This window comes from Schistocerca gregaria, unplaced genomic scaffold (assembly GCF_023897955.1).
Source record: "Schistocerca gregaria isolate iqSchGreg1 unplaced genomic scaffold, iqSchGreg1.2 ptg000043l, whole genome shotgun sequence".
Classification (NCBI taxonomy): Eukaryota; Metazoa; Arthropoda; class Insecta; order Orthoptera; family Acrididae; genus Schistocerca; species Schistocerca gregaria.
In genome coordinates, this window is record NW_026061702.1 from 14419032 (window position 1) to 14442201 (window position 23170).

At 41.2% G+C, this 23170-nt stretch overlaps 1 non-coding gene across 1 annotated transcript; it reads left to right on the forward strand.

The window, feature by feature from the left end:
- Nucleotides 1–5707: 5707 nt before the first annotated feature.
- Nucleotides 5708–5782, forward strand: Trnat-ugu (transfer RNA threonine (anticodon UGU)). The gene has a single exon. It is a non-coding gene; the product is annotated as a tRNA-Thr (tRNA).
- Nucleotides 5783–23170: the final 17388 nt, after the last annotated feature.

Genomic DNA, 23170 nt, shown 5'->3' on the forward strand with positions numbered 1-23170 from the left:
GCGCAGATCTCAGTTATGATACGTGCGCCATCCAAAAATTTATCAAGGTGGTAACTCAACACAACTACAAACGATCATTGTGTGCAAAATAAATAGAACACCTCATAAGAAGAACATGACGGGTTTGAATCATTCCCACCGCAAAGGATGAAAAAATCAGGCTTGCACATAAGACCACTTGATAACTAACCAGAAATTCAGATTAGTTGTAGCTTCGGTGACAATCGCCTTTTTTACATTTTCCCCGTAAACTAGATAATTATGAAACGTAACAACTACTCTAAAATATCTGCAGCAACGGACTTGCCGCGGAGGTTGCATCGGTTCACGTGAGATCACCGAAGTTAAGTGCGTTGTCGGGCGTTGAAGGCACTTGGATGGGTGATCATCCAGGCCGCCTCATGATGCCAATCGAGGAGCTACTCGACCCAATAGTAGCGGCTCCGGTCAAAGAAAACCATCATAACGACCGGGAGAACAGTGTGCTGATCCCCGCCCCTCCTGTTCACATCCTCCACGGATGATGACACGGCGGTCGGATGGTGCTGTCCCAGTAGGTCACTCGTGGCCTGAAGACGGAGTACTTATAAAGCAACTACTCTCCAGTGGATGGTCGTACTACTGAGACCTTGATGCCTGGCATCAATAACAGATGGCAGCACAAGAGGTTGGCTTACGCCTACTGCCGAATTTTGCGATCTGTCGTAAGCCTGCGTAAGCACGAGGGGCCTTCCGTCTTAAGTGCAAGCATATCCATTGCGTTTTCTGCCGCGCGACTTGAGTGGAATGTTTCATTATTTCTGAAATATTATAGAAATGTTTTTCGTTGTATATCCTCACCATCGGTACTGAATTTACTGTAAAATTACTTGCTCACTTTTCGGAACTTCCGTTCATAGTAAATCGATACTATTTGAAGCCGTGGTAGACACGAGTCTAGTGTGCTTCACCTTCAGCACCTTCTGTGTCAGTCTCGGTTCCTATGTCCCTGATTTCACAACGAACAGTTCGTTGTCTACTGAGTATACTGTCTGTTGCACGACACTATCCCTCCCACGCTGCTAAATGTAGGTCGTCGGCAAAATATGACTGCAGTGGAACAAGGGCGTCTGCAGAAATTTCCCCAGGAGGTGGTGGTGGCATTGTTAGTGGTGTGTGTGTGTGTGTGTGTGTGTGCGTGTGTGTGTGTGTGTGTGTGGAGGCCATTACTATGAAATTCACACAGTCCAGACCGCCAAGGAAAATAAACCTTGAGATTTGGAAAGGTTGTTGATCTTATACCGCTTATACTGCATATTTCGAAATTCCACCTCTAAGGGGGATACACAGGAAATGAAAGGATTTTTGAAACATGTAGCTATTAAGGTAATTTTGAAGCTAGGCAGACGAAAATTTGTATCTGGTTTCTAGGTCAGAAATAAAGAAATATGTGTTCCAGTATTATTGGGAATTTAACCTCTATGAGGTGAAATAGTAGGTGAACATTTTATCTTGAGATAAAAAATTATGGAAGGACTATGGAAGTATTTTTAAGGCTATATCTACGAAAATTGGTATTTGACTTCAAGGTTACAAATAAGAAAATACGTATTTTCGTGTTTTTGGAAGTTCAACCCCTAAGGGGATGAAATAGAGTGAGCTGGTGCGTTTCTGGCGCCAGTTTCCGTCGATCGATGTTTCGATCTTTGAGTCGCGGTCCAGAGGGCACTGCTCGCTAACCGTCTGTAGTAGTTCTCTGTGCGGCCCAACATCGGGCTTACCGCGCTTACACTGGACACAGTTGCCAACAAATCGTATGCCATCGCCATATAGGTTGGGCCAAAACATGTGTTCCCGAACTCTGTTCAAGGTCTTGTAGAACCCCAAATGATCCCCTACCGCCGAATCGTGGAAATATCTGAGTGCCATGCTAACTCGTTCCTGTGGAATACAGACCTTCCCTTCACCACGGTTGTCTTCCCCTTTACACAAGACACCCCCCCCACCCCAGCCCCCGAAGACCTCGCCATCCGCCAACTGCTGCCGAATCGGTCCCCACCCGGGGTCCTCGGCCTGTTTGCCGGCTAAGTCGCAGAAGAAGCCGGGTGTCTCGGAGAGAAGGAAATTGACCCCCAGATCCGGCTCCACGTGGCCCTTGCCTTCCCCAGACTCTGCCGCGAACATACGGATAAGAGCGTCGCCAATTCATTGTCTCTGCCACTAATATGACGAACCTGGAGATAAGTCTCGTCATCTTAACTTCGGTATGATTTTTAGCGATCTTATTAATCAAAGTTTAAGGGCTGGCACTGGCCAAGTAACTCACGGAGGCTCATTGGTTTCAGTCCAGTTGTATTGCTCACCTGTTCTCCAGATAGGGTTGTGTAGTTTATGTCTCAGAAAATTGTCTGCTCTTGATGTGTGTTGTGTTAGAGATAACTGGCAGCGGTCGACGCTAGCATACTGGGAGCAGAGCACCACGGCGGCAGAGAGATATTTGAGGCCATGTCCTCTCCTTTACATCTTGGGTTATGTTGTCACTTTTGCGTGATTCCATCTTTCCGGTGCTGAACTATAGCATCCAAAGTTCAATTGCATTGCCATGTTGAGTATATTTCTATGTCATTCTCTGCCTCGTGGATCTCTTGTATTGATTTGAATCCTTGGTCTGCTCTCGTCTATCGCCAATTCACACGAAATATTGAAGCAACCTTATTTTAAGGGTATTGTCATATAGTCATGTTCTAGTTGTAATCATTCTAAGAATATTGTTGATTAATCAACTGAGTAAGTAAATTTGAAGGTCCGTTTAGTCAAAATTAAAGGACCCCCTTAATTGTTTTAGTCATTTTTATACAGTTTTGTTTAGGAAAGTTGGCAAGCCGAACGTTAAATATCTGTATTTTTACGCTTAATCTGTTTCTCCCCTGATTGCAAGTAGTGAGAGTTCTGCTATGAATTTTATGGACATTTGTGCTATTTAAGTAAAGCTTTACCTAAGTATATATACCTAGTCATATTCAAATTTCAAGTTTTACGGGTCTCGTTCCACTTAACGAAATTTATTTATTATTTGTCCAACTGATCTGGCCTTGTGATTTTATAATGATTTTGATTGTAATAAAATATGTAGCAACTACAACGGATTACTATTGTGATTTTGGTGTGTCACTACCATACCCCATATCACAGAGGATGAAATGTTTCATGAAATATATGAAAACCTGTTTTTGATACATTGAACGATTAAGAGGGTGGAATATAGGATGTAATGTTTTATGAAAGTATTTCAGTGCGAAAGAGTTTTTAAAGCGAAATCTATGAATATTGTGTTATTGAAAACTACGTGTTTCACTGTTTTTGGAACTACAACCTCCAAGAAGGTGCAATAGGGGCACAGGTTTCACTGACCCATAGCCTTCCAGCCCAACCTGCAAAGTATACGGACTTGAAATTTGATGAAGGTGTAAATCTTACGCTGAAAGCATCATTTAAGAAGAGATTGTTCGAAATTTCACTCCTATGGAGGTGAAACATGGGTTGAAAGTCTTTTTTTTTAAATATGTCCCTATGTCCCTATTGAAGCTATAACTACAAAACTACGAAAATTGTCATTTGGTGTCTCAGTCAGATACAAAAAAGAAACAGGTTTTTAGCATTTTCCGAAATTCTTCCATTGGGGGATAAAATAATTAGTGAAGGTTTTTTGAAAATAAATCATTATTAAAGAACTACTGAAGCATTTTTATAGCTACATCTATGAAAATAGGTATTTGACATCTCGGTTGGATGTAAAAAAAATGTGTTTCGTTGCTTTTGGAAATTTAACTCACTAATAGAGTGAAATAGGGGATGTAATGTTTTATGAAATATTTCACTATGAAAGCATTTTTAGAATTAAATGGATGAAGATTTGAATTTGGCTCCTCGGCTCTAAATAGAAGAATACGTGTTTAATTGTTTTTGAAAACCCAACCCCTAAAGGGTGTGAGATGTTTCAGAAAATGGTTCATTATGGAAGGATTGCTAAATATATCTGACAATTCGTATTCGGCTAATATGTTACAATTTTTAAAAACTACGTGTTTTTCTGGTTTTGGAACTTCGAGCATAAGGGGATGAAAATTTTAATGAAATATTTATTGCGTTATATTAAAATATTTTAAATCTGCATCTATGAAAACCGGTATTTCACTTCTCAATTAGATATAAAGAAATATGCGTTAGGGAATGAAAGACTGTACGGAGATATCACCACAAGAATACAAACGGCTTGATTAATAAAAACCTTGGACTCCAGCTGTCAGCATTGCTTTTTGATCATTCAGTAAAAGACCATGCTTCAACGGCGCTAAGTTTAGAAAGTTTAGAAAGTGTTGCAGTTTATACAAGACATAAAAAAACGATTAAAGAAAAAAATTCTTTGCAGACCATGAACGGTCTACGCAAGTAAAGAAGCGGATGATAAGCTAGCTCTTTATGCAAATGAGTTGGTCAGTTTAAGTTCCGAGACATGTCATGCAGCAGGAACGGAATCCTATAGTTGCTACGATTGGCTAAAGGAAAAGTTTTGCAGAATCACTCGAAATCACTTCTGCAAGTGGCTAAGAATCTCGTAATGAATAAAAATTCTGTACTGAGAATTCCAAGGTGGGAGATGCAAGATTCCTCCCCCCCCCCCTTCCCCCTCCTCACAATGCTATCCTTCTTTACCTACAGCAAAAAATAAATAAATAAATTAATAAATAAAGCTAGAGAAATTTCTACTGTGAAACTATTTGCATACAAGAGAACGGCCCTTGAAATTTAACTCTTCAAAGTTTTAAGCCCTGCTCATTCCGGATATTGATTAGAAAGTGTTAATCCACATGTGAAACCTGAGTATATAATCCCTGTGACATTTGATCAACGGTGTTCCATAAGGACAGGTTCTCATTCAAAACGTTCGAAAATTCAATTTCTTTGTAGTTGCATTTTTTAAAGGTGTACTTGTCTAGACTCTTGGAACAGAAAGTTTTTTTTTTTAATCCGTGCTTTACAAAAGTTTCTACAGTCCATTGTTTGAAGCAGTGTCACGGCTGCCATGAGCCGCGCGGGGTACCCGCCATGTGTCCAACGCCTTGTCACGGTTCGCGCGGCTCCCCCTGTTGGAGGTTCGAGTCCTCCCTCGGGCATGGTTGTGTGTGTGTTGTCCTTAGCATAAGTTACTGTAAGTAGTGTGTAAACATAGGAACTGATGGTTCAAATGGCTCTGAGCACTTTGGGACTTAACATCTGAGGTCATCAGTTTCCTAGAACTTAGAACGACTTAAACCTAACTAAATTAAGGACATCACACACACCCATGCTCGAGGCAGGATTTGAACCTGCGACCGTAGCGGTCGCGTGGCTCCCGACTGAAGCGCCTACAACCGCTCGGCCACATCGGCCGGTCTATCATGTATTCTAGAAGAGTTGCAAGGTCGTCAGTGGCGCCTGTTCTTTCGAGAGCAGTTACTATCTTCATATCTATGGTTAAACGTTACCCAGCCATTGACCTTCGTCTGTGCGAATGCGCACAGGTTGCCGGAACTCTTACGGGAATCGTCACCTTAGTGTGAGCCAGTAATGAGTGGATGGACAAATACCTATTAAGTACATTACGTATGCGGATTGTGGACGGTTGGGGATGTGAGTCTCACGGGAAGCGTGCGAGGGATAAATTCCTGCAGTCGTGCTGTTCATGTGTGCCCTCGATGGCTCAGATGGATTGAGCGTCTGCCTTGTAAGCAGGAGATTCTGGGTTCGAGTCCCAGTAGGGGCACACTTTTCAGCTGTCCCCATCGAAGTATATCAACAACACCTGTCGGCAGCTGAGGGTTTCAATTAATTATCAGTTGTGAAGGTGATTCGATGAACCCTTTGCCAGGCACTTAAATGTGTTTTGCAGGGTATCCATATAGATGTAGATGATAACTCGTCCCGTGTCGCACGTGCTCAAAATGATTCATACTGCAGAATGCATGCAAACATACTCACCGAAAATACGGACGAATATCAAGTGCAGGCTGCCGAGTGCTGCATATCCAGCTTTGACAGATCGGCTTTTCCTGCCAAGAAGAACAGGAAGTTGCTGTCTAGGAACAATCAGAGGTAGAGGAAGGGTTGATAAATACTCCTTGACTTGCAGACTAAACGTAAATAACGAAAATACATTTTTGGTAAAAATTGGTCAAAACATAATCGGTTGCCCTCCGTATTGGATTAGCTGTTTTGAATATTGAAAATCTGACTTCAGATTCGTTTTCAGCGACATTAAAAATATATATGTAACACTCAGTTCATGCAAATCGAAGTAATAATATAACTAAATGTTTTCCCTAAACTTTGAACACATTTTTTTCGGGTAACTATTTTCTCAGAACGGCATGCAGCATAAATTAAAAGTGGTTCGATCTCTTAACTTCTACCTCTGACCCCTAAAAGTAAACACTTTTCTTAGGAACTTATAGCTATAATATGACATTTGTTAATATTAACTAATTTTTGTGTAGGCATAAGGAGTGAAACAAACCCTCAAAAATCGAACTCAAAGTTCGAATTAGCACTGTATCGTTAAATTTAAGGTTGTTTCATTGCGGTTAGGTATACGCTCCCATAAATTTTATGTTTTATCGACTGATGTTATCCATTTTCAATTTCAGAGGAATAATGTAGTATCAACTGATGTTACCCATTTTTGAATTCAGGTAACATATGAGGTGCCACACTGCACGCGCTCTGCGTACTCCAGTCTCGCAGGCCCTTGATCAAATCATAATTACGGGCGCCATTTTTTATTGAAAATCTAAAATTAAGCTCATAGTATTATCACTCGTAATTCCCAAACAGATCTTTCGAATGTATTTTCATTGTCTCAAAAAGAATTTCAAATGTACCCTTTTTTGCTCATTTGTATGAGAACCTGGCCGTAACGCCGGAATATAGTCACGAGATTTTTTTTCAGAGACGCTGTACGTTCGCGAGAAGACTTTCGTTCTGCGCGTGTCGAAGGACATTCCTCAGATATTACTGTGTGTGTGCTACTCAGTCGTGCCATTTAAGTGTACATCTTTGCATAGTTTTCCTTTCACGATGTAAACAGTGTTCCGCTCAGTTGCTAACTGGCCAGTGAGTGGTTCCGAAGGTATCGGATGTGCGGTGTGTTCGGTCTGCTAGGACAACAGGAGACTAGCGTGGTGCGATGGCAGAAGCAGACACTGAGGGAGCTAGCTGCTGGGACGCCAGCGAACAATTTATGCCAAGTAAGACGAAGAGGACTATTCTAAAATTACGAGCCGTCTCAAAAGTGTTTACCATTGCTAAATCTTGCTGTTGAGTCTGACAAAACTGGCAGTTTTGCCTAGAGATACATTAGAGAGAGCTACAGGAAATCCCCCCACCCCCCTCAATGAATTTTTGGTTGTGATGACAGGCCGATTGGTAGTGTAGCCCGAGATCTAAGTTAGGTTGGAAGGTGGTAATTTGATTGAGAGTTGTTTACGCCAACGATTATGAATGCCGACTAAACGTTGTGCGAGCAGATTGCCCTGTAGCGTAGCCTAGCGTTTCCGTCCGCGCCACATTTAACACACTTTCTCTAACTGTGTACAAAAGTCTCACAACAGCCACGATAACTACGTTTCTGGTGGGGGGAGGGTAGAGTCCACTATGTAACTTTCACTGCAAATTTTAGTAACCGCATAAACTAACCGAAATAGAAGCGTAATTTTAACTATATTTCCTTTTGTGGGAAAATAATGGTTCTCCTCTTTCGGCAGCAACTGTAATATGTAGGCGACTTATTAGTTTTTTTTAACTCTGAATCATGATCTCAATAGACGCAGTGCTATTTTTACGTTACTTGATTTGTGGTCTATAGTAAACAATGCAACGAATTGGTAAATTCTTTGAAGTTTGACGTGTGTTACATAGACGACGTCTGCAATGTTCGTAAGGCCAAGTTTGCATATATTCGGTGTCTGTTTTTTTGGCCATGTACTGTATAATTAAAGGGAGGAGGATTATGTTCAAGGAGCAGTGCATTAGCAGTCTATGGAGAAATTGAGAATTTGGATCTAAAGAACGGCATGCTCGGGCAGTTCGTGCTATTCTGTTGACCACTGTGTAATTCGGACACAGTGATCATTGCCTCTCCCTCGTAACCAGGGGACTCGGGTGCTAATCCTGGTCTGGCACAAATTTTCAACAGTGCCCATTGACTAAAGTCTGTGCCCATTGTCAGCTAATGTCATTGTTTCGGTGTTAAATTATATTTTGTTCACGATACGTAGTTTGGCTTTTTCATGGATAACAGCTTTGAAAAGCGTACAGGTTATATTGATATTTGCTCGTCGTTAGTCCAAGGCAACTATAGCGATTTATAAACACAGTTGTAATTCGTATTAAGCCTACATACGTAATTGTGTCCTGTGTTTCTTTACCAAGAACTACTTCGTAAGTAATTCCCCTGTAGTGGTATTTTGTTTTAGTATTTTGTTTAAATATTTATAGACTGCAGGCTTGGATGAAATATGAAACACATGTCCGAAGTTCCTGTTGATACTGCAGATACTGTTTCATCCGTACTAGGGGCCAAAACATTTCATCTAATACAGAAGGACACAATTTGTCTCGAGATTTAGCAATTTTTCGTAATAGAGGCCTTGCTTCGATATATTTTTCTCTAATTCTTGTTTGGATTTAATCTTAAAACACACTAACTCTTCCACCACTTATTCGATATGTGGTTTTATCCATTTCGTAGCCTAGAGTTCCTAAACGGTCGATAATATTAATGATTTCCTTTCTCAATTATATTTTCTGTAAATCTCCTGTTTATGGTTATTGCTAACATGTTTCACGTTCTCACTTTTATTATTTTTATTTTTCTAGTTTTGTGCCTTGTAGCCAAATTTTCTTTGAATCTGGTTTTTAATTCTGAAATAGTAACAGTTGAAGGTCAAGAGAAGATTGCGGTCTATTTGAGGAGAGGGGCTTGGAGATTTTTTATAACAAACGTATACAGGTCATGGGGATCCTTACCTATATACATTTACTTCGAGTGTGATGTAGCCCATTCTCTTGTCATGATCTCGGCTGTATCGCAGCACATTGTCTCGGTTAGGTTGGAGATTTCTGTTGAGAGTTGCCGAAGTCAACGAAAGTGATTACAAAGTAAAGACTGTGCTAACAGAACGATCTGTAGCGTAGTCCAACGCGTTCTTTCTGTCCTTTTAAAGCCTCTTTTAATTAAAAATAACTAAAGCTGCAAGATACAATCACAAAAACTGTATTACGTAATAGAGTAATCCCAGACTATTGTTGTGTAAGTTGTGTGCGTACACTATTTTTTTTGTCAGTGAATATACATTTTTTTACTCATTTGCTGGGTTTCAATTTTCCCCGTTTTCTGGCAAAAAACCTTTTCCTGTGAAGGGCCCATTAGCTTGTCGGTTATATTTGTGACTTTCTCGACGGTCAGTAATTTCCTGATAGTCCATCCACCGGCGTCATTGTTAACATCGGATATAGATTTTAGTATTAGGAAGGCTAATATGAAGCTAATGCATAAGTAGGTCTAATAATTAATAAAAATAGGAATGCGGGTAAGCTACTACAAACAGCATAGTGAACGCATTGTTGTGGCCAAGATAGCCACGAATCCCACGCCTACCAAAGTCGTAAAAGTAGTCCTCAGATGATGAAGAAATTGATGAAATGTGTGATGAGATAAAAGAAATCATTCGGATAGTGATGGGAGATGAAAATTTAATATTAATGGGTGACTGGAATTCGACAGTAGGAAATGGAAGAAAAGGAAACGTAGTAGGTGAATATGGAATGGGGGTAAAAAATGAAAGAGGAAGCCGCCTGGTAGGTTTTTGCCCAGAGCATAACTTAATCATAGCTAACACTTGGTTCAAAAATCATGAAAGAAGATTGTGTACGTGGAAGAGTCCTGGAGATACTGCAATATTTCATTTATATTATATAATGGTAAGACAGAGATTTAGGAACCAGATTTTAAATTGTAAGACATTTCCAGGGGCAAATGTGGACTCTGATCACAATATATTGATTATGAACTGTAGATTAAACTGAAGAAACTGGAAAAAGGTGGGAATTTAAGGAGATGTGACCTGTAAGAACTGACAGAATCAGAAGTTGTAGAGTGTTTCAGGAAGATCATTAGGGAACGATCTACGGGAATGGGGGAAAGTAATACAGTGTGATGAGGGATCTGAGTGGTGTACTGTCAAGGGGGAGGGGGTTCCTCAGGGATCAGTGTTGGGGCCGCTCCAGTTCCTTATTTATATAAATGATATGCCCTCAAGTATTACGGGTAACTCTAAAATATTTCTGTTTGCTGATGACACTAGCTTGGTAGTAAAGGATGTTGTGTGCAACATTGACTCCGTTTCAAGTAGTGCAGTACATGACCTCAGTCCATGGCTTGTAGAAAATAAACTAACGTTAAATCACAGTAAGCTTCAGTTTTTACATTTTCTAACACACAATTCAACAAAACCTGACGTTTTAATTTCACAGCATGGGCATATGATTGGTGAAACTGAACGGTTCACATTCCTAGGTGTTCAAATAAATAGTAAGATGTCGTGGAAAGCCCACGTTCAGGATCTTGTTCAAAGACTTAATACTGCCATTTTCACTATTGGAACGGTGCCGAAAGTGAGTGATACTTCGACAAGTAAATTAGTCTACTTTGCTTATTTCCATTCACTTATGTCGTATGGTATTATGTTTTTGGGTAACTCTTCCCCTTCTAGAAGGATATTTTTGGCTCAGAAACGAGAGGTTCGGGCAAAAAGTGGTGTGAGTTCACGAACCTCTTGTCGACCTCTGTTCAGGGAGTCTGGGTATTTTGACATTGGCCTCTCAATATGTATATTTCTTATTGTCGTTTCTTGTTACCAATATTAGTTTATTTCCAACAATAAGCAGCTTTCACTCGGTTAATACTCGGGAGAAATCAAACCTCCATTTGGATCGGACTTCCTTAACTCTTGTGCAAAAATGTGTGCAGTATACTGCTGCATCCATTTTCAATAAGCTGCCACTCGAATTCAAAAATCTTAGCAGTAATCCACGCGCTTTCAAATCGAAACTGGAGTGTTTCCTCATGGGTCACTCCTTTTATTCTGTCGAGGAGTTAATTGAAAAATTAAGCTGATTCTCATTGTACTGCTGATAGCGTTTGCTTAAACTTATGGACTGATTTTCTCTCAGGTTCATGAACATGTATTTCTATCTGTTATTACTTTTTTGTTGTAAGTTCATGTGTCGCCCTAACCGCCGGCTGCTTCACGTCTGCTGTGCAGCGAGCTACCTTAATTTAAGTATTAACTCTATTTTTCTTACTTGTCACTTCTTCTTCCGTGTGTTTTTGCTTTTAGGAAGCTTTAATTGTCGAGTGCTAGTAATAGTGTTACATAGATTTCATGTTTGTTTTGAATACAGTCAGAGAGAATCCTTGTAGTCAGCCATAGTGCCAGTAGTGCTAGTGTTTGTTTTGAATACAGTCCAGAGACAGGTAGTGCTATTTTCATTGTTTTCCACAAGAAGTGATTAGCAATCACAGTTTAGTCAGTAATCAATCGCCTTTAGTGAATTAGCAGTCTACTTAAAAGTTGATTAAGTCTCTTCGGTAAATTGATTCCTTAGGATGGATAGGATGTGTGACTGCTGTGTACGGACGCTGGCCACTCTTCGCGAACAGCTGAGCGTGTTGATGGCCGCGGTCAGCCGTCTTCAGGCTGCTGCCTCGGAGTGTAGCGGCAGTGGGGAGTCTGGTGCGTCGCATGGTGCACCCCAGGTATTAGATGCTTCACCCACTGTCCCTGCTGTCGAGAGATCTTCGCGGGTACCGGGCGCGGTTGGGCCACCCTCTCCCCAAGGGGAGTGGCGGGTTCAGTGGCGTTCGCGGCGCACGAGGCGGAGGGTCAATGTGGAGGCTGGCCGTGTGGCATCGCCCGCTCTGCCTGTGAATGGACATGTGGCTGCTCCTTCAGCAAGGTCCGAGCAGGCACACGGGGGGAGGGGTTTATTAGTTATTGGGAGCTCCAACGTTAGGCTAGTGATGGAGCCCCTTAGGGAAATGTTATAGTTCTGGGAGGAGATTTTAATTTTGCTGGATATAGACTGGGAGACTCAAACGTTCATAACGGGTGGCAGGGACAAAGAATCCATTGAAATATTTTTAAGTGCTTTATCTGAAAACTACCTTGAGCAGTTAAACAGAGAACCGACTCGTGGCGATAATATATTAGACCTTCTGGTGACAAACAGACCCGAACTATTAGAATCAGTTAATGCAGAACAGGGAATCAGCGATCATAAAGCGGTTACTGCATCGACGATTTCAGCCGTAAATAGAAATATTAAAAAGGTAATAAGATTTTTCTGTTTAGCAAAAGTGACAAAAAGCAGATTACAGAGTACCTGACGGCTCAACACAAAAGTTTTGTCTCAAGTACAGATAGTGTTGAGGGTCAGTGGACAAAGTTCAAAACCATCGAACAATATGCGTTAGATGAGTATGTGCCAAGGAAGATCGTAAGAAATGGAAAAGAGCCACCGTGGTACAACAACCGAGTTAGAAAACTGCTGCGGAAGCAAAGGGAACTTCACAGCAAACATAAACATAGCCAAAGCCTTGCAGACAAACAAAAATTACGCGAAGCGAAATGTAGTGTGAGGAGGGCTATGCGAGAGGCTTTCAATGAATTCGAAAGTAAAGTTCTATGTACTGACTTGGCAGAAAATCCTAAGAAATTTTGGTCCTATGTCAAAGCGGTAGGTGGATCAAAACAAAATGTCCAGACACTCTGTGACCAAAATGGTACTGAAACAGAGGATGACAGACTAAAGGCCGAAATACTAAATGTCTTCTTCCAAAGCTGTTTCACAGAGGAAGACTGCACTGTGCTTCCTTCTCTTGAAGTCGCACAGTTGACAAAATGGTAGATATCGAAATAGACGATAGAGGGATAGAGAAACAATTAAAATCGCTCAAAAGAGGAAAGGCCTCTGGTCCTGATGGGATACCAGTTTGATTTTACACAGAATACGCGAAGGAACTTGCCCCCTTCTTGCAGCGGTGTACCGTAGGTCTCTAGAAGAGCGAAGCGTTCCAAAGGATTGGAAAAGGGCACAGGTCATCCCCGTTTTCAAGAAGGGACGTCGAATGGATGTGCAGAACTATAGACCTATATCTCTAACGTCGATCAGTTGTAGAATTTTGGAACACGTATTATGTTCGAGTATAATGCCTTTTCTGGAGACTAGAAATCTACTCTGTAGGAATCAGCATGGGTTTCGAAAAAGACGGCCGTGTGAAACCCAGCTCGCGCTATTCGTCCACGAGACTCAGAGGGCCTTAGACACGGGTTCACAAGTAGATGCCGTGTTTCTTGACTTCCGCAAGGCGTTTGACACAGTTCCCCACAGTCGTTTAATGAACAAAGTAAGAGCATACGGACTATCAGATCAGTTGTGTGCTTGGATCGAGGAGTTCCTAGATAACAGAACGCAGCATGTCATTCTCAATGGAGAGAAGTCTTCCGAAGTAAGAGTGATTTCAGGTGTGCCGCAGGGGAGTGTCATAGGACCGTTGCTATTCACAATATTCATAAATGACCTGGTTGATGACATCGGAAAGTCTCTGAGGCTTTTTGCAGATGATGCTGTGGTGTATCGAGAGGTTGCAACAATGGAAAATTGTACTGATATGCAGGAGGATCTGCAGCGAACTGACGCATGGTGCACGGAATGGCAATTGAATCTCAATGTAGACAAGTGTAATGTGATGCGAATGTATAGAAAGATAGGTCCCTTATCATTTAGCTACAAAATAGCAGGTCAGCAACTGGAAGCAGTTAATTCCATAAATTATCTGGGAGTATGCATTAGGAGTGATTTAAAATGGACTGTTCATATAAAGTTGATCGTCGGTAAAGCAGATGCCAGACTGAGACTCATTGGAAGAATCCTAAGGAACTGCAATCCGACAACAAAGGAAGTAGGTTACAGTACGCTTGTTCGCCCACTGCTTGAATACTGCTCAGCAGTGTGGGATCCACACCAGATAGGTTTGATAGAAGAGATAGAGAAGATCCAACGGAGAGCAGCGCGCTTCGTTGCAGGATCATTTAGTAATCGCGAAAGCGTTACGGAGATGATTGATAACCTACAGTGGAAGACTCTGCAGGAGAGACGCTCCGTAGCTTTGCATGGGCTTTTGTTGAAGTTTCGAGAACATACCTTCACCGAAGAGTCAAACAGTGTATTGCTCCCTCCTACTTATATTTCGCGAAGAGACCACGAGGATAAAATCAGAGAGATTAGAGCCCACACAGAAGCATACCGAGAATCCTTCTTTCCACGTACAATACGAGACTGGAATAGAAGGGAGAACGGATAGAGGTACTCAGGATACCCTCCGCCACACACCGTTAGGCGGCTTGCGGAGTACGCATGTAGATGTAGATACTGACACGTTCCATGACCTTGAAGATTTGCTCCTCAATTTGGGCCTACGGAACTTGACATGCGCAGAGAAAGAGGGTAACAGAAGATATATTGAATTTAATTTATGAAAGGAGAAAATACAAAAATGCAGTAAATTAAGCCGGCAAAAAGAAATACTAATGTCTCAAAATGAGATCGACAGGAAGTGCAAAATGGCTAAGCAGGGATATCTAGAGGACAAACGTAAGGATGTAGAGGCGCATATCACTAGGGGTAAGATAGATACTGCCTACAGGAAAATTAAAGAGACCTTTAGAGAAACGAGATTCACTTGTATGCATATCAAGAGCTCAGATGGAAACCCTGTTATCAGCAAAGAAGGGAATGCAGAAAGGTGGAAGGTGTATATAGAGGATCTATACAAGGGCAGTGTACTTCAGGACAATATAATGGAAATGGAAGAAAATGTAGATGAAGATGAAATGGGAGATGACATACTGCGTGAAGAGTTTGACAGAGCACTGAAAGACCTTAATCGAAACAAGATCCCGGGAGTAGGCACCATTCCATTAGAACTACTGACAGCCTTGGGAGACCCAACTCTGACAGAACGTTACCGTCTGATGAGCAAGATGCATGAGACAGCCGAAATACCGTCAGACTTCAAGAAGAATGAAATAATTCCAATTTCAAAGAAAGCAGGTGTTGACAGATGTGAAAATTAGCGAACTATCAGTTTAATAAGTCACAGCTGCAAAATACTAACGCAAATTCTTTACAGACGAATGGAAAAAATGGTAGAAGCCGACCTCAGGGAAGACCAGTTAGGATTCCGTAGAAATACTGGATCATGTGAGGCAATACTGACCCTACGACTTACCTTATTAAGTAGATTAAGGAAAGGCAAACCTACGTTTCTAACATTTGTAGACTTAGAGAAATCTTTTGACAATGTTGACTGGAATACTCTCCTTCAAATTCTTAAGGTGGCAGGGGTAAAATACAGGGAGCGAATTCAATCTACAATTTGTACAGAAAGCAGGTGGCAGTTATAAGAGTCAAGGGATATGAAATTGAAGCAGTGGTTGGGAAGGGAATGAGACAGGGTTGTAGACTATCCCCAATGTTATTCAATCTGTTTATTGAGCAAGCAGTAAAGGAAACAAAAGAAAAATTCTGAGTAGAAATTAAAATCCATGGATAAGAAACTAAAACCTTGAGGTTTGCCGATGACTTTGTAATTCAGAGACAGCAAAGAACCTAGAAGAGTAGCTGAACAGAATGAAGTGTCCTGAAGGGATGATATAAGATCAGCATCAATAAAAGCAAAACGAGGATAATGGAATGTAGTCGAATTAAGGTGGGTGATGCTGAGGGAATTAGATTAGGAAATGAGACATTTAAAGTAGTAAAGGAGTTTTGCTATTTAGGGAGCAAAATAACTGATGACGGTCGAAGTAGAGAGGATATAAAATGTAGACTGTCAATGGTAAGAAAAGTGTTTCTAAAGAAGAAAAATTTGCTAACATCGAGTATAGCTTTAGGTATCAGGAAGTCTTTTCTCCGAGTATTTGTATGCAGTGTAGCCACGTATGGAGGTGAATAATGGACAATAAATAGTTTGAACATGAAGAGAATAGAAGCTTTCGAAATGTGGTGCTACAGAAGAATGCTGAAGATTAGATGGGTAGATCACATAACTAATGTGGAGGTATTGAATAGGATACGGGAGAAGAGAACTTTGTGGCACTACTTGACTAGAAGATGGGGTCGGATAGTAGGACACGTTCTGAGGCATTAAGGGATCACGAATTTAATATTGGAGGGCAGCGTGGAGGGTAAAAATCGAGGAGGGAGTCCAGGAGATGAATACACTAAGCAGATTCACAAGGATGTAGGTTGCAGTGGGTACTGGGAGATGAAGCTTCCAGACGATACAGTAGCATGGAGAGCTGCATCAAACCAGTCTGTGGACTGGAGACAACAACAACAACAACAAGGTATTTGTGTGATGTGTAACCTTCAACAGAAGTGGGGCAGACAAGAGGATTAGATTATATGTACTTTCCATTGAAATTGATCCATAATGGGGAGATACTCAATGGGAAAATAATATGCTAATTTACTATCCACAGACCGCAAATGGACTGATCATGAACGAGGAATGAAAATTTAGTCACACTTCTGATTGTACACGTATTATTTGACCCCCCCCTCTCTCTCTCTCTCTCTCTCTCTCTCTCTCTCTCTCTCTCTCTCTCTCTCTAACACACACACACACACACACACACACACACACACACACACACACATTGAACGAGGAATGAAAATTTAGTCACACTTCTGATTGTACACGTATTATTTGACCCCCCCCCCCCCCCTCTCTCTCTCTCTCTCTCTCTCTCTCTCTCTCTCTCTCTCTCTCTCTCTCTCTCTCTCTCTCTCTCTCTCTCTCTCTCTCTAACACACACACACACACACACACACACACACACACACACACACACACACACACACACACACACTCTCTCTCTCAATCGCGCGCGCGCGCTAGTTCTAATAAATAATTCAATTCATTAATGGTGTCGGAAGAGATGGTTAGCAAGAAATCCTTTAGGCTCCTCGTAAACTGAAATCTGTCAGTAGTAAAGCTTTTTGTGGCTGCCGGCAAGTTATTGAAAACATCGTTCTCCTTAATGATGGAGACTTTCTTGCACCAAAGTAATTAACTTACCAATTTTTGTGGAGATTATTCACTTCTAGTTATGACTTCATGAAATGAGCTGTTGATTTGAAAATATTCATTTGTTTTTAAACACAATATTCACGGGGAGAACGTATCTTCCATCTCCACCATGTTAACTGATCTATTTATATGATCCTTATTCTAAGTTGTGTTATATTAACGGTAAAACACAAAACATTACTTACATGCATTTCCACTGTTTTCCAACAAGCTAACAATTTTTCATGAATAATATATTAATACTGAAATTTTTAGAAAAATTTTGAAAGAGAGGTTTTGCAGGCAAATTTCAAAAATAAAAAGACCATAGTGTTCATTATAATACAACTTCTCCATGGTTTTTAATTCCTACTCCGAAGTTTTCTTTTGTTTTCTTTACTGCTTGCTCAGCAAACAGATTGAATAACATCGGAGATAGGCTACAACCCTGTCTCACTCCCTTCCCAACCACTGCTTCCCTTTCATATCCCTCGACTCTTCATGCCCTCGAGTAAGAAAACTGACCGTTAGAATTCCATGGTTCTGGGATAAATGGTTTGAGAGGAAAGGTACATTTAGTTAGAAAAGTTACGGAAAATTTAAAGTTGCATTGCACTTAACGTCGTACATGCACTCATTTAAATTCATAGTTTCTTTCACTTTCCAATAGTATGCATGCTGTACAAAAACATAACATTTGTTTCATGATATTTACTTTTTTATTTCTTGCAAGTCTTCTAGAACTTCTCTCGAAAACTTTGTGGGTAGATCTTGGCATTTGTTTTGTTCAGAAACGTTATTACTGTAGCAAACAACTGACTACGAGACAAGAAAAAATGTATTCAATAGGTGAAAGCTCAAAAACTACGGGTAAAATGTCCCTAGGCTTATCATCTCAAAGAAGAGATGGCACAGAGAAACAAGTGGGCATGTCTTACATAGCAAGCTGCCATTTAAACCGACATTTTAGTACCTTCAAATAAGGATTTGGAATAAAATACTTTCATATTCGCACTAAGTGTAAATCAAACTGGTACAGTCACCAATAAACAAAATTATTTTCATTGTTTTCGGGGTTCCTTTTGCCTTTCGGAATAAATATATTGCGAATAAGCAGTTAACATGCCTGGTTCCCCAAACAGGAGACGACTAGAAACTTCCGAAATGTGGTGGTGTAGAAGAATGCTAAAAAAGTTTTGATCGAATAGCTGATGGGGAGATACGAAATCAGATTAGGGAGCAGAGAAATTAATGGCACAAATTGACAAAAAGAAGCGATCGTGGGTAAATGTCATATTTCGATTCCACCCATCCGCTGTGACCCACGACGTTCTGCATTACTTTGATTAGTTGCATTTCGAAGGATACCAGTGGCCTTATTAAATGTTAACTGGGATTGCCTTCGTTTCTAGAGCAATTTATAACGTTCGTTAACTATGATTTTTTTCGGAATATATCGTGATGAACTCTGGGAGGAACCACAGAACACAGCTTAAATTGTCGTTGAAGAAACGAGTAGTGATTGTATTTTTATCTTTCTTATCCGACACGTTGGGGAATCCAAGGTATAATGGGGTACACAGTTGAAAACTTTGATTAAATGTACAAAATTGATAAATAAGAGAGTTACAAATTTTTATATGAACACATTATGATGTATTAATCACAAAAATATAAGAACATTGCCATAAAATAAAACAACAATATTTTCTCACTCAAAAACAGAAATTTATATCATTTGCACGCGGCAGAATGGGGTGGTAAATACAAGTGATTACAAAAACGTATAAAATTATCGGAAATGCAGAAAATATTGGCTTGCTCGGTATTTTTTTTAGTTTAAAGTGAGTATTAATGTCAAACTACAGTTTTCATGTATCGTATCCTTTTCTTGAGGCTGTTTACAAAATTCACACACGGGGAGACACTCATCATCTTCGCTATCTATTCCTGCACAAGATTCGTGTGTCCATTTTTTGCACGTGGAAAAAGCGACCCAACCTCCAACTGATTTTGAATATAACCCACCACAATATACACACTGACAGTCAGAACTTACCTCATAATCACTCTCGTTAGTATAGTATTCTTACTCCTTTCTTCCATTTATCTTCAGGCTCTTTCTCTCGTTTTTGAGTTCTTAATTTTATTCTCTTTCGCAAAAAGTTTTCTGTTTGCTCTTTCTTCTTTGTCAAAGTTCTTTTTTCTATTTCTCCCATTAATGACTTTTAACTCTTTTTTGTACGGCGAATCAGTTAAAACAACGTAGTTCCCCCTTTTCAGTCTCGCTCTTTTCTTGCTTTCGTTAACTTTTGACAAGAAAATCAGAATCTCAGGTGAAATATGAAATGAGGAGGTTGTGTTGTCAGTTGTCATCCAAGAGCACCCAAGATTAGAACAATTAGCCCCAATAACTTTGTTATTCTTAGGCGGCAGTTCATTGTAACAATTCGCTGAAACCTCGTCCCCTTGATTATCCAGCCCGTTTGAGTCGTCTTTTTCAGCTGGTGTGCTAGTTGGAGGCAATTCAAATTGTTCAGATATAATAACCCCTTCATCTGACGGCCTATCACGTCCGCTGTCAGTTGTGTGTGCCGATAGGAAGTGTGCGTCTTGAATATGGATGGGTCCGTGGGCCATATTGCAGTAGCTTCGAAACCTTTAATAGCGGTTTTCATTGTTGCGCTTTAGACGAAAGCTGAACCAAAAAGCGTTGAAATTTGAAAGATAGTTACGACTTTCCCTGCGTGGCTTCGCAGCCATTTTCGAAGCTGATCACTATAACGAGGATTTATAAAACAAACATCAAGCGGCTGAAGTCTGTGAGAGCAATGTGGTGGTGAAGAAACGCCACTCTCCCTCGCGTAGTCCATAACGTCATTGTTCGTGGTATGAGCTGAGTGGCCATCTGATATAAGGAGAACTGGGACGTGCTTTGATGTCTTAGAAAATACCACTAATTGTGGAAACCATACAAAGAATGACTCTGTGGCCATCCATGCGGTGCTGTGGACCTCAGCGCAACCTCCTGCTGTCAGTCCTAACTCAAATTCTTTCTGCTTCTTCTTTAGTGGAAAAATAATCGTAGGAGGAATGTCAGCTCCGCTTGCTGACGTACTAATGAGGATGGTTGCAGTTTCGCCCCTTTCTGCAGAGGTTAACGATCGCATTGGACGGTTCCCTTTGCAAGCTGCGATGTTCGATTGGTTTTTAGCATTAACCGAGACGCCTGTTTCATCACAATTAGTTATTTGAGAAGTCATTAGTTTGTGATTGTCAGTTACATTTGTTAGCAACGAAAAAAACCTATCGACAGCTACTTTATTGAAATCAATGATTCTTGTACCAGATAATGCTTCGGGCTTGCGAACAAACCCGCATTTGCTTCTTCATTGTTTCGTGATGTAATAAAGATTTCGATTTGTTTTGCTCGAAATTTTCGAAAAGGTATCTGTAAAAACGTGCAAAAATTGAAATGGCAAAACTGTGCACCTGCCGAAATACGAGTGCGTATACTCATTTGAAAACATTTTCCTACACCGCTTCTGATACGCTAGAGGTTACCGCACAGTAAACAACAATTGTAGTTGACCGTTTGCCTGCATCGTATAAAGTACGGCCAATAAAATATTTTTGTAGGGGGGACACATCATCTCATTCTAAATGGAGAGTTCATCTATACGTGTAAAAGTAACCACTTGTGCCAGAGGGAAGTGTGTTGGGAGCCTTATTGTTCCTGTTGTATATTAACATTACAGATAATATAAGTAAGCTCACATATTTCGAAAATGATGCCGATATCGACATTGAGGTAACAAAGGTCGTGTGAAGCGATATGCACATACAGGGGATAGTAAAAATGTGACCACCTATACTTGCATCTACATGGATACTCTGCAAGTCACATTTAAGTGCATGGCACATTGTTCATCGAACCACCTTCACAAGTCTCTATTATTCCAATCTCGCATAGCACCCGGAAAGAATGATCACCTGTGTCTTTCCATACGAGCTCTGACTTCCCTTATTTTATCGTTGTGGTCGTTTCTACCTACGTAGGTCGGTGTCAACAAAATATTTTCGCATTCGGAGGAAAAAGTTGGTGATTGGAATTTCGTGAGAAGATACTGTCGCAACGAAAAACGCTTTTCTTTTAATGATGTCCAGCCCAAATCCAGTATCATTTGTGTGACACACTCTCTCATATTTCGCGATAATAGAAAACGTGCTGCCTTTCTTTGGACTTTTTCGATCTACTCCGTAAGTCCTATCTTGTAAGGATCCCACATCTTCCAGCAGTATTCTAAAAGAGGACGGAGAAGCGTAGTGTAGGCAGTCTCCTTTGTAGGTCTGTTACGTTTTATAAGTGTCGTGCCAATAAAACGCAGTCTTTGGTTAGCCTTAACCGCAACATTTTCTATGTGTTCTTTACAATTTAAGTTGTTCGTTATTGTATAATAATAATGGCGTGTGACGAGGGCCTCCCATCGGGTAGATCGTTCGCCTGGTGCAAGTCTTTCGATTTGACGCCACTTCGGCGACTTGCGCGTCGATGGGGATGAAATGATGATTAGTACAACACAACACCCAGTCCCTGAGCGGAGAAAATCTCCGACCCAGCCGGGAATCTAACCCGGTCTTTTAGGATTGACAGTCTGTCGTGCTAACCACTCAGCTACCGCGGGCGGACGTTAGTTATTGTAACACCTAGTTAGTTAGTTGACTTTACGGCTTTTAGATTAGACTGTAACTTCTCTGATAGTGATTCGTCCATTCTGCTTCACCAGCAATATTGCGGGATCAGTAATGACCTGATTTGCGGATATTGCGGGCGTACCTTAACTGGCTTCTGTCTTCATTGATTAGCGGCTACCACTCCTTTAGCCCTGCAGTACCCATTACTTTGTCCACAAACACACGATGGTTTCAACTTGAGAATTGCCAAGCTTGGAGCCAAATGTGATGTAAAGACGTCATTTTGCTCAGAATACTAAATCCAACGTGTACCACTTGCAAGCGTTCCAAAGTAGTGGAGAAAATCAGGTATGTGTGCTAAATATGCCTGAAAACATGAGCGCATGCGCGCCCTGATACCATTGTTAATTTCAACAATTAAAAAAGGTCGGATATTTTTTGAACAGCTCATGTATATAAGCCATCGCCAGTGATGTCGAAAGAGCAAGATACCCCTAACTACGGCAGTTGTATAGGTAGTTCGAATGGAGCGGTCTATTGTCTGACGTATCTCCATAACAGCTCCGAACCGAATACCCCAAAGTTCGACAAATGGTTCAAATGACTCTGAGCACTATGGGTCTTAACATCTATCGTCATCAGTCCCCTAGAACTTAGAACTACTTAAACCTAACTAACCTAAGGACATCACACAACACCCAGCCATCACGAGGCAGACAAAATCCCTGACCCCGCCGTGAATCGAACCCCGGAACCCAGACGCGGAAAGCGAGAACGCTACCTTCACGTCAGGAATCAAGCTGAGCTCAGAAGGGCGCAAGTCCGGGGTTGTCTCTGGCTGATACTGATCTTCGGCCTGACGTGGCTGCTTGTCCTGTTCCAGGGGTTGCCCCTCAGTCTGCAAGATCCGAGCAGTCGCAGAGGGTGGTCTTACTGGTAGTTGGGAGCTCCAACGTCAGGCGCGTAATGGGGCCCCTTAAGGATATGGCAGCAAGAGAGGCGAAGAAAACCAATGTGCAATCCGTGTGCATACCGGGGTGGGTCATTCCAGATGTGGAAAGGGTCCTTCCGGATGCCATGAAGGGTACAGGTTGCACCCATTTGCAGGTGGTCGCTCATGTCGGCACCAATGATGTGTGTCGCTATGGATCGGAGGAAACCCTCCCTGGCTATCTGATTTGGTGAAGACTGCCAGTCTCGCTAGCCGGATGAAAGCAGAGCTCACCATCTGCAGCATCGTCGATAGGACTGACTGCTGACCTT